A 10,418-nucleotide genomic window follows, 5' to 3' on the forward strand; every position below is an offset into this window, starting at 1 on the left:
TGCTTATTCTTTGATAATTCCTCATTCCCATCTTGTCAACCAATACAGATCCAGAAGGTCAGTTCAGTGAGACTATGAAGATAGATTCCAACCCATTCAAACTACTTGCCTTTACTAGAATTTCCATGCTTCCTCTTTATCATCTTCCTAAGATGTCCTTTCCCTGTGTTTTGCTTTTTAGTGAAAGAGATGCCATAGTCATAAAGACTATTAGAGTAGCCTTATGATATGTCTTTTAATGTAACATCAGGTCCTAATATGAGAGTCTTGCAACATTGCCAATATCTTTCAACACAACCTTCCAATAATTCTAAGATTAGGCTTTTCAGTTATTCAGTGTCTCTAACATCAGGTCTTTTGAGCTCCATAGCTTCCAACATCTCCAACTGCCAGATCTTCTAAATGTTACAACATCCATGTCTTCCACTCTCTGGCCTACAGCATCTCCAATGCCAGTGTTTTCTAATCTCCTCAGTATTGGGATCATTAAAAGTCTAAGTCTTCTAATATCTTCAACAATCAATCTTTAAGTTCTAGGTCTTGTCTTTCAGGGTCCAGAGTTCTAACTTTCAATAATTCTATGTTTCCAATCCTCCAATGTCTCCTATATACAGGTCTTCTAGAGTCCATTGTGTCCAAGTAGTTCATTGTGTCCAAGTCCAGCTCTTCCAATATCTTCTAGCACTTACATCATTCAGTTCCTACAACTTTTAGTGTCTCCTAAATCCTGATTTAACAATGTCTTATTATCACCAGTTCCTCCAATGCCCAAGTCAATATCTTTAAGAACCTGGTCTTTCAATACTCAGATGTTCCAACATCCCCAATGTCTGAATGACTAGGTCTCTTAACATCCTGATCTCTTAATGTCCAGGTATGCTAATGTCCAGTGCTGCCAACATCCTTGACTTCCAGCATCATGAAAATTACATCTTCCAAATTCTATGTCTTTTAACATGAATATGTCAATATCCAGGTTTTCCAATGTCTCCCAATATCCAAGGCTTCCAATTTTAGGATCTCTAAATATCTACATCTTCTATTGTCCATATCTTCCAATGTTTAGGGCTTCCAAGGTACAAGGCTTCCAATGTCTCTAGTATTCAGGGTTTCCAGTATCTATGGCTTCCAAAATCCATGAATTCCAACGTTCAGGGCCTCCAAAGTCTCCAATGTCCAGAATAACCGATGTCCTCAAATCCAGGCCTTCCAATGTCTCCAACATCCTGTGCTTCCAATGTCTCCAATGTCCAGGGTTTCCAATGGCGCCAGTGTCAAGGTCTTCCAAGAACTCCAGGTCTTCCAGCAACTCCAAGTCTTCCAACTAATTTCAAGTCTTCCAACAACATCAAGGTCTTCCAGCTAATCCTAGTCTTCCAGACAATCTGCGTCTTCCAGACAATCCACATCTTCCAGACAATCCATGTCTTCCAGTAAATCCAGTCTTCCAGCAATTACAGGTCTTCCACAAAATCTATATCTTCCAGGGAAATCCATGTCCTCCAGAAAAATCCATGTCTTCCAATGGTTTCAAGGTCTTCCAGACAATCCACGTCTTCCAACAATTTCAAGGTCTTCCAGCTAATCCACGTCTTCCAGAAAAATCTATGTCTTCCACCAAATCAAAGTCTTCCAGTCAGTCCAGGTCTTCCAGCTAATTTATGTCTTCCAGAAAAATCCAGGTCTTCCAGTCAATCTATGTTTTCCGGAGAGAAATCTAGGTCTTCCACTCAGTCCACGTCTTCCCAAAAAATCTACGTCTTCCACCGAATCCAGATCTTCCAGTCAATCCACGTCTTCCAGAAAAATCCAAGTCTTCCAACCAATCCATATCTTCCACCAAATCGAGTCTTCCAATCAATCCACATCTTCCAGACAAAATCTATGTCTTCCACTAAATCAAGGTCTTCCGATAATGCCACGTCTTCCAGAAAATTCATGTCTTCCACTAAATCCAGATCTTCCAGAAAATATGTGTCTTCCTAGAGATCCACGTCTTCCAGAAAATCCATGTCTTCCAGTAACCTCCAGGTCTTCCAGAAAATCTACGTCTTCCAAACAATCCAAGTCTTCCAGACAATTCGGGTCTTCCTGAAAATCCATGTCTTCCAGAAAAGCCATGTCTTCCAGGAAATCCATGTCTTCCAGTGACCTCCAGGTCTTCCAGTCCATCCAAGTCTTCCAGAAAATTCATGTCTTCCATCAAATCTGTGGCTTCCAGAAAATCCATGTCTTCCAGGAAATCCATGTCTTCTAGCAAATCCTTGTCTTCCAACAAAGCTGTGTCTTCCATCAAAGTCATGTCTTCCAGCCTACCCACGTCTTCCAACAGAATTATGTCTTCCAGAAAATCCACATCTTCCAACTAAGCCACGTCTTCCAGAAAATCCACGTCTTCCAGCAAAGCCATGTCTTCCAGAAAATCCACGTCTTCCAACTAAGCCACGTCTTCCAGAAAACCCGTGTCTTCCTACACTTCCAGGTCTTCCAGCATCTCCAGGGCTTCCAGTGTCTGCTCATCTTCCAGCATCTCCATGTCTTCCAGCATCTCCGCGTCTTCCAGAATCTCCACGTCTTCCAGCATCTCTGCATCTTCCAGCATCTCTGCGTCTTCCAGCGTCTCCGCGTCTTCCAGCGTCTCCGCGTCTTCCAGCGTCTCCGCGTCTTCCAGCGTCTCCACGTCTTCCAGCGTCTCCACGTCTTCCAACAACTGCCCAGTCTTCCAACTGCGGGCTCAAATTCCACGTCTTCCAACGTCTCCAGTGTACCGGTCTTCTAACATTCAGGTCTTCCAGTGTCTACGATATCCAGGTATTCTAACATGTTCCGCAGTCCAGGTGTTCTGACCTTTCCCCATGTCCAGACTTTTTCAAAATTAGTCTTCCCAAGTCCGAGCCTATCCATGTTCAGATCTTTAAACAGACAGGTCTTCCAACTCAAATATTCCTGCTTCTAGTAGAAGTAGCTTCAAAAAATTTAATAGAGTATTCCTTCTTATAGACCAGATCTTACGGATCAACTGTACTGCAGCTTAATAGTGTTTTTTTGCTATTAGGAAATGTGTACTTATTCTTTGCAACTTTTAAAGATAGTGTTCATAAAACATCTTGTATAGAATAAACACACAGATGGGATTGCTGTGATAAATTTTGATACTTTGCAAATGCTTATAGTTTTTATATAGTCAAGTATGTTTAGGTGCAAGTGAAACTCTTATTTTAATGAGAAAAATTTCTGATTAGATACTGTTTATTGTTTTAGATAAAGTTTATTATCCATAAACATACAATGTATTTATCCATTTTTTATAACATCAATTTTTGGTCTTTTGTGACTAATTAATAATAATAATAATGACACTTAACATAGCATTTGCTACGTCCAGGCACTGTTCTAAGGTCCTTGCATGCATCAACTCATTTAATCTTCACAAGAACCCACTGAGGTAGGTACTATCATCCCTGTTTTACAGATGAGGAAACTGGCACACAGAGGTGAAGTAACTTGTCCAAAGAAGACAACTAATAAATGATTGAGCTGGGATTTGAACCCAGCTAGCCTGTTTCCAGAGTCCATGATCCTAACTACTATGCTATAACATCTGCTGTTGAAAATCAAGATGAGAATTACAGGATCCGAAGCTTGATTGCTCCCATTTTATGAATAGACTATTATGAGATCTTATATACAAATGGTCTCACTTTATCCTGTCACTATCAGAACCTATTTGTATTCACAGATCTCGTTCCTCAGCTAGCTACTCTCATTCCCTTGCTCATGTATATGGAACTAGGCACAGACACTTCCTGATACCATTTTCAGTTTAGGCAGAAATAATAAAAGGGAGCACTGAGTTCAAGTACCCTTTGCTTTAGAATCATATTCATAGCTCCACGCTTTGAGTACTGGTGCTTGGAATTTAACGCTCCTATCTACTTTAATCCCTTATCACTGACCATTCTCTAGTTTGCACCTTATTATCTAGACCACTTACCATTAGTTTGTTTCTGACCTCCAAGATCCACCTGCTTCTTCAAATATCACTGACCTCCTGGATTCCTGACCACTGCCTTGTGTCCGACTAATGGTAACTACAACTCCTTAACTCCCAGCATCCTGACCTAGAGAACTACTTGGTTCTCCAAGTCTCAGCTCCTGCCAGGTGCTTCCAGCATCATTGCTACCCAGGCCTCTGGCTGGCATGACAAGCATTACAGCCACATAATGAAATTATGGTTAGGCAAGGAATCTCTAAAGATTTAGAATCATCTACATGGTAATACAAATGAATAATAATAATAATAATAATAGAAATACCTTCCAAATGTCTAATGATTTAGTTTACAAAGTGAGATATCACTTCATTCATTCATTCATTCAACAAATATTTATTGAGCGCCAACTGTGTGCCAGGTATATTTTAATGGAGATTAAAATCATCTGGGAAAAACAGACAATGTACAAATAATTGAACAATTATTTATCAGTTGCTGTGTAGGGCTATGAAGGAAAAAGTAAGTATAGGATGCTATGAGAGTCTAGAAAGTTAAGGAAAGCATTCCTGAGGAAGTAATATTTATGGTGACTGAAGGATCTATTTTCTCATTTGATTATTAAAATAACCTTGTGACTTAGATAAGATGTATGTTTTTATATCAATTTTACCTAATCAGAGGTTAAAGAGCAAGTACTAAAGATGGGCATGGGATCCTCATATTTTGACTTTTTTTTTCCTACTACTCTATGCTGCCTTAGAATATATAGTAAGTACAGTTTTGGCAATATATATCAAGGGATATAAAAATGTTGGTACTCTTTGACTTAGTAATTTCACTTCAATGAATCTACTCAAGGAAATTATCTAAAATGTGGATAGTTCATGCACAAAGATGTTCCTCATATAATTATTTGGTATAGTGAAAAGCAGAAAAACCTTAAGGGTCTAACTTTAAGGGCATGATTAAGTAAATGTGCTATTTCCATGTGATGGAATATTATTCCATTAAAATATTTATGGTATGTTCATATTATATAATGTTAAGGGAAAAATCAGCATATAAGATTATACAAAGTGTGATTGCAATTATTTTAAATATATATAATCAGAGACAAATGACTAGACATAAACTTATTGGAGATTGTGAACTAATTATCTTTTGGTGGGTAAGATCCTGTGTGATTTTTGTTTACTTCTTTATGTTCTTTTTTCTTCCAGAGTTCTTACAGTGTGAAAGTATTTTATATTCAGGAAAAATATTTAAACAATTGTGCATAAAAATTCATTATTTATCTTCTTATTATACATGTAATCAAGTTTTACTGTTGAAAATACTTCAAAATATAAGTAAGCAAAGTGAAAAAATTAAAATCTCAAATAAACTCAATACTCAGAGATAATCGCTGTAAAGTTTTTGGTGTGTGTTCTTCCATATTCTTTCACAGGTATGTTTATTTTCTTTTACAAAATGGAATCATGCTGCCATTTAACCTATTTTTTCCACTTAACAATAAATTGTAAACATCTTTCCATGTTAGTAACTGTGCATCTATAGTATAAGTTTAATACATTACTTATTTACTTTATCTCTTATTGGTGGGCATTAAGTTCTGTCCAATTTTTTTCTGTATTATAAAAACTGCTATGATGAGCACATACGTTGCACAAGTTGTACAGAACACAAACTGCATCATCCTACACGGTGGCCCTGTACATGATTGTGTGCAAATTTGTTCAGATATTACTTAGGATAAATTCTTAAAACGAGAGTTGCTGAGCCAAAGGATATGTACATCATAATGCTTATCACAGCCAAAAAATTATAATCAATCCAGATGTCCAACAACTGGATGTAGTTAAATAAAATTATACTGTAACTATATGATGGAATATTATGCAGCCATTTAAGTTTATACTACAGAAGAATATTTACTGAAATGGGAATATGTTCACAAGATTTCATTAGTGACAGGAACAGGTCACATGAAAGTACGTATAATATTCAAATTTTCTAGAAAGGAAACTATATAAATGTCCTCAGAAAAATTACTAGAAGAATATACTCTAAAATGTTAGTAGTAAAAGTCCTAAAATGAAAATGGATAAATTGTGGTATATTTACACAATGGAATATTATACAGCAGTGAAATGAATGCACTACATCTAAACATAATAATATGGGTAGATTTTACTTCTATAATGTTAAATTAAGATAAGCCCCAGAAGACTACATATAATATTCTTTTTATATTATTCAAAAACAAGTAAAACTAAACACTATATTATTTAGGCATACATATATATTTAGGATAAAAAATATTTTATTAAAAAGCAAAGGAATATCAATCAAAAATTCAGGAGAATGGTCATGGGGGCTGAGGAAAGGGGGTTTGAATAGAAGAGAATCGTAAAAGTGGACTGAAGTTATTGTCAGTATTCTGGTGCTCAGTTTTGGTGGATGAATGAGTGGGTGGGTATTCATTATATAATTAAGAGCATATCATTGACTATTTAATTGTATGAGTATTATGAAAATTAAAGAATAAGGTAATGGATAAAATTATAAAGGGCCATGCATGGATCAATGAGACAGTGTGCATGATCTATGGGAGTGTGCATGGATTACTCATAATCCAATTCTGTGCACTCAAATTTCATGTTCTTTTAAGCAGCTATCTTGGGGTGGTGGGAATACATGTGCTTTTTATTCTCTTGTGGCTCTTTGTTCTCTAAATTTTCTGTAGGGAAAATACAATATCATATTGATTGAAAAACAAGCCCAGAACAAACCCTCTTATATAGACTAAGATCTCAAATATGTTAAAAATGCATAACAGGGACTGAAAAGAAGTGTTGACATGTTAATAATAATTGCCTTTGTGTGGTGAGATTTCATATCGCTTTTTTTCTGTTTCTTTATATTTTTTTCACCCAAATGTCATAACGTGAACTTATGTTATTTTTTTCTGTTAAAAAAGTAATACATGCTTATTATAAATGTAAAAAGTGTAGTAGTATATAAAGTAACAAGTGAAAATATTCTTTCTCCAGTCCCACTGCCCAGAGACAGCCATGATTATTTGTTTGCTTTGTATGTTCCAAGTACTTTTCCTGTTTATGTGCATGTGTTCTGGTGTGTTTTACAAAATGAAATCATCCTATACGTATTATTCTACAACTTGCTACCCCCCACCCCCGCTCAATAGCAAGTCATTGTTGTAACAGCTAGTAGAATTCCATAGTAGGGTATACTATATAATTTATTCAACTCTTTCCACATAATAGATCTTTAGGTTGTTAACAGTTTTTGACTATTACAGATGGTACTATAAAAAGCATTCTTTTAAATCTATTTTTTGCATGTTTAGAAGTATTTTTATAGTCTAGTACCTCAGAAGTAAAACTGCTAGATCAAAAAGTTTGAGCTAAATTGCCCTCCTGGCATGGCGGACACTATCATTCTTTTTAATTTTTGTCAGCATTTTGGATGAAAAATCCAATCTCATTCCTTTAAGTTATTTTTCCCTAATCATTAGTAAAGTTAAGCACCTTTTAATATATTTATTAGCTATCTGTATTTTTTCTGTTGGAGATTGCTTGTTCATATCCTTTGCCTATTTTTCTGTTGAGTCATTTGTCTTTTTTCCTTGTTGATTTGATTTCCTTGTAGGAGGTCTCTGGATATTAGAGCTGGTATCCTTTTGTCTGACATATATTGCACGTGCCTGTCATTTGTGGGTTTTTTTTTTTTTTTTTTGGTGATGAAGATTGTCCCTGAGCTAACATCTGTTGCCAAACTTCCTCTTTTTCGCTTGAGGAAGATTCGCCCTGAGCTAACATCTGTGCCAGTCTTCCTCTATTTTGTATGTGGATGCTGCCACAGCATGGCTGACCAGTAGCATAGGTCTGCGCCTGGGATCCGAACCTGCAAACTTCGGGCCACAGAAGTGGAGCATGTGAAGCCAACCACTCTGCCACCAGGCAGGCCCCTGTCATTTGTCTTTTTTAAAGTTTATGGTGGGATGTGCCATAAAGATTTAATTATGTAAATAGGCAAAGATTTTGATCTTTCTTTTATAGTTTTTTGGTTTCGTCTCATACCTAGGTAGGCTTCTGTATCCTAAGGTTATAAAAAATATTCTTCCATACTTTATTCTAATATTTTATATATTTTTATTGCTTACTGCTTTAATTCATATGGAATTGATTTTTTGTGTGCGTATGGTGGAAAGTAGGGACCCACGTTTATTTTTTCAGAAGAGATAGCTAGTTTTCCTAACTTATTTATTGTATTGAATTATATATGTACTGATTTGAAATTCTTTTTGTCATCAACTATATAGATATGCTTATATTTCTTTTCTGTTCAATTTTTATCTATCACAGAACTAGTACCTTACTGCTTTAATCACCGTAGCATTATAATATGTTTTAAAATCTGATGGGGCTGCCAACCCTTCATTACTTTTTTTTTCAGAATTTACTTGGCTATTCTTTTTTTCTTTTTTCTTTTTTTTTTGTGAGGAAGATCAGCCCTGAGCTAACATCCATGCTAATCCTCCTCTTTTTGCTGAGGAAGACCAGCTCTGAGCTAACATCTATTGCCAATCCTCCTCCTTTTTTCCCCAAAGCCCCAGTAGGTAGTTGTATGTCATAGTTGCTCATCCTTCTAGTTGCTGTACGTGGGATGCGGCCTCAGCATGGCCGGAGAAGCGGTGCGTCGGTGTGCGCCCGGGATCCGAGCCCAGGCCACCAGTAGCAGAGCACGCACACTTAAACGCTAAGCCATGGGGCCGGCCAACTTGGCTGTTCTTGTACATTTTTTTTTTCCAGATGAATTTTAGAATCAACTTCTGTAAAAAAATAAAATAAAATCCCTGGAAGTGCCTTGGATCTTTTGTGTAATGTGTCAAGAATTGACATCTTGACAATATAGAGTTTTGCATTTATCTTGTATCCAGGCATCATATTAAACTCCGTTCTTAGCTCTGGTTTTTTTTTTCCAGTTAATTATCTTGAATTCCCAGATACACAATCATGTCAGTTGTAAATAATGAAATGTTTTTATCTAATTTCTTTTCTTTTAGCACATTGGTAAAGATCTTATGACTTCCAGGACAATGCAGATTTAAAGATTAATAAAGAACAAGCATCCTTCTCTTGTTTTTGACTTTAATAGAAATTCTTCCTTGTTTCACTCTAAAATATGATGATCGCCATTGTTTCTGATAGATACCCTTTTTCAAGTTATGGAAATGCCCTTCTATTCCTGATTCCTGATTGACTTATAGCTTTGTGAAGAACAGATACAGAATGTTATCAAATACCTTTTCTGGCATCTGCCAAAATGATAATATGGTTATTCTCATTAATCCATTAATGTAGTTAATTACACTAATAGATTTCCTAAAGTTCAGCTATTCTTGCATTTTTGGAATAAAACTGACTTGGTAGTGGTGTTAGGCTATGTTGTTATTTCATTTAGGATATAAAACTGTATATTAACAAGTGTCTAGAGCAGTGCCTCCTTACCTTGTTCATATCATGGCACACTGGGGTAAATCGACGAGATTGCTCAGGGCAGAGGCAACTGGCTTCCCAGGCTCTGCCTGGTTGCCCCCAAAGCCTTAGGAAATAAATATCACATTACACATACAACCCATCCATAGGACACCAATGTGCCAAGGCACGCTTGTTGGGAAACTCTCGTTTATTGTTTTCCTTTGTGTGATGTTCTTTCCTGATTTAATATAACAATTGTGTTACCCTTGTGAATGAACTTGATTTTTTTTTCTTGTTTTACAGTTTAAGTCACTTAGACACAAGCTGTTCCTGTGAACAGTTGGTAACACTCACCCATAAAACCATTTTGTCCTGGTGCTTGTTTGGGGAGGGAGAGGGTAGAAATGTAAATCCTCTTTCAATTTCTTTGTTGATTAGTCTGTCGAAGATTTCCAACTCTCCTTGGGTGGAAATTTTGTCAATTTGGCTGTAAAAAATTTCATTTGCATTTTCAAGTGTATTGATTGAAAGTTGTACATAGTAGTTTGTAATGTCTTGCTTTGCATATATGTACCTATATCTCTTTTTTATTCTTTTCCTTAATAGGACTGTCCATAGGTTTATATATTTTATTTTCAGTTAACTATTAGAAAAAACAAGTTGTTTTTTTTTTAATATCACTTTCTGCTTTTGTTAATTCCTTCTTTCTACATTCTTTGGTCCTGTTTGATCTCTTTCTACATTATTTAGGTGAATGCTTAGTTTATTTTTCAGTCTTTCTTATTTTCTATTTAATGCATTTAAATTATAAATTTTCCTCTGAATACATGTTTGACTGTATCCCTTAGTTTTCACATGCAGTGTTATCATAGTCCTTCTTTTGTCAACTCATCTGTAGTTAGTTTTGTTTTCCTTTTTA

General features: G+C 36.0%; 1 pseudogene; it reads right to left on the reverse strand.

Moving 5' to 3' along the window:
• Positions 1-1,096: 1,096 nt before the first annotated feature.
• LOC131400376 (uncharacterized) lies at positions 1,097-2,904 on the reverse strand (annotated as a pseudogene).
• Between the last annotated feature and the right edge of the window lie 7,514 nt (positions 2,905-10,418).

This window comes from Diceros bicornis, chromosome X (assembly GCF_020826845.1).
Source record: "Diceros bicornis minor isolate mBicDic1 chromosome X, mDicBic1.mat.cur, whole genome shotgun sequence".
Lineage (NCBI taxonomy): Eukaryota > Metazoa > Chordata > Mammalia > Perissodactyla > Rhinocerotidae > Diceros > Diceros bicornis.